Source organism: Notothenia coriiceps, unplaced genomic scaffold (genome assembly GCF_000735185.1).
Source record: "Notothenia coriiceps isolate Sejong01 unplaced genomic scaffold, NC01 NC01_scaffold00003409, whole genome shotgun sequence".
In the NCBI taxonomy this organism is placed as follows: domain Eukaryota; kingdom Metazoa; phylum Chordata; class Actinopteri; order Perciformes; family Nototheniidae; genus Notothenia; species Notothenia coriiceps.
The window spans coordinates 15,909-18,869 of NW_011336110.1; positions in this window are offsets into that span (position 1 = coordinate 15,909).

Below are 2,961 nucleotides of genomic sequence, written 5' to 3' on the forward strand. Positions count from 1 at the left end.
AACATTCATTAGCTAACAATGACATTATTGTTCTATTAATATAAAGGGAGGTCAGGTACTCTTTAAAACAGCTGCTAGTTGTGGGTACTTTTTACTGAAGTACATTTCAAAGCCTCTTTACTTTTACTTGAGTAAAGAAGTTTAGTCAGTACTTCTACTTTCACCAGAGTATTTTTAAACACAAGTATCTGTACTTCTACTTGAGTAAAGGATGTGTGTACTTTTGCCATCTCCGTCTATTTGATATTTGATCCATATATCTGCCTTCGTGAGGGGAAAGCTTTACATAAAGTTATTTTTTTTCATCTGTTTGAATAAGCGTGCATGAGGCCTGTTAATCCGGGGTGTGAGATGTGGCGGGACGTCGTACATTATTAATTTATTGCGGCGTTTTGCACATGTTGACCCTCCTGGCGATGGGAGGGGGGGCAGCAAGCCTGTGGTGGAGGCTTTAAATATTTCAGAGGGTCATTTTCATTAATATAATGGGAATTATCCAAGTCACTAAGTCTAATTAGAGGGAGGGTGTGAAGTTAAGCTCTCCTCCCACCTCCTCTCCATAACCTCCACCAACGTCAGTCACTGCCTTACTGGAATATACCAAAAAATATATATTGCTAAATAAAACTTGGACATTAACGTCTAAAGCTGTGCTCAGTAGGATTCATAGTGTAGTGTGAGATACTATGTGAACTATATACTACAGTATACAGTATTGTAACAATAGTACAATTATCCATAAAGAAATGTTGAATTTTCTTTTATAGGAAGCTTTAAATAGCTGAAATTGAACGCTAATCGTTTTGAAATAAGCCGTTCTCAATCCCTTATTAGTGCAGAGTTTGAGTCTACACATACATTTGGCCATATTGTGTGTTTCCTTATGTGTTTTCTATTGGGTTTGTTTGAACTGCTGCTTTGGGGGAACTAATCATTTTACAGCATAACCTTCTACTTTGGGACCTTGTGGTCGGCTTTTTTATACCTTTTCAGACATTAATCAGTCAATTAAAAAAGAAAAGAACCGATAAATCAATTCAGAAAATAATGATTGACTGTGGCCCCAGTGCTAATAGTGATGGATTATTCAAAGCAAAGTTCAAGACAAATAATTGGAGTGTAAAAGAAAGTGTATGGTGCAATATTATTACACGGCTGAGGTGAATACTCTATTCTTATTGGTCAATTTGGACATTCCAGATGTTGTTCATTTACGATAACTGACCGTTGCTAAGGAGAGCAGACTGTTGCTAAGATGGTATGCTCTGATTCATCCACAACTAAACTGTAAACTTTAAAGAAAATAACAAGGTGGCAAGAGAAGGAAAGAGGCAAAAAGACAGAGAGCTGGACGTCAGATTAATCAATTAAGACAGACAGGAAGTAAACACTAAAAGGAACTGTGTTTAAAGACTGGTTAATGGTTTCCATAGCTAAATGTCTGCCTTTCTAACTCCTCCTACAATCTGAATCAGCCCAGATATCCATAAACATATTTCTCTACCTCTCTGAGTTTGAATAGAGCCCTTAGGAAGCATAACGCAGGACACTCTCTTTACTGAATATGCCATGACATAAAGAGACATCAAGAGGAGTGGAACATTGGTTTTGAAGAGTCACAATCTGAGTGGAAAATATGGGAGGTGAGGAGAGACAAGTGGAGGTGAAGAACGAAGAGGACATGTCAAGTAGATGAGAGGAAAGGGTGAATAATGACACTCTCAAGAGAGGATAGAAAAGGTGAAGAAGGCAGCGTGGCCCTGGTTGCCTTTTAAAGCCTCAGCTTAGCTACCAACAGCTTTTAATTATGCCTGTCTGAGTCTCTCTCACACACACACACACACACACACACACACACACACACACGCACACACACACACACACACACACACACACACACACACACACACACACACACACACACACACACACACACACACACACACACACACACACACACACACACAGACAACAGGTGGGTTGTGTACACACTAGCTTTCTATTTAGCTGTCACTACTTGTTATGAATAATATGGAAGTGTGGAGAAAGCTGGTAAACACAGACAGCCAAACTGAGATAAAAAGAGTAAACTGCAAACTCCCCAGAGCCTCATGAGCAAAGATATAACCAGATTGTTCTTACAACAAAATAAAATCCAATTATATCTCACGTCTCGTAATTAAAAAATGAATCTGCAACATATTCTCTGTAACACACCTTTGTTACGCCACCACCTGATTTATGATGTATCCACTTTTTTAAGTATTTGAAGTATTGTATTATAAAGTCTGAAAATACTTCTGCTTCTTTGACGAAATTATCTATCTATCCATCTCTCTCTCTCTCTATCTATCCATCGATCTATCTATCTATCTATCTATCCATCTCTCTCTCTATCTATCTACCTATCTATCTATCCATCTCTCTCTCTATCTATCTATCTATCTATCTCTCTCTCTATCTATCTATCTATCTATCTATCCATCGATCTATCTATCTATATATATATCTATCCATCGATCTATCTATCTATATATCTATCTATCCATCGATCGATCTATATATCTATCTATCCATCTCTCTCTCTATCTATCTATCTATCTATCTATCTCTCTCTCTATCTATCTATCTATCTATCTATCCATCTATCTATCTATCTATCTATCTATCTATCCATCGATCTATCTATCTATCTATCTATCTATCCATCGATCGATCTATATATCTATCTATCCATCGATCTATCTATCTATCTATCTATCTATCGATCGATCGATCTATCTATCTATCTATCTATCCATCGATCTATCTATATATCTATCTATCCATCGATCTATCTATCTATCTATCTATCTATCCATCGATCTATCTATATCTATTTTTTTATTTTTTATTTAGCCTTTATTTATACAGGTGTAGATCTCATTGAGACACAAGGCCTAATTTTCAAGAGAGACCTGT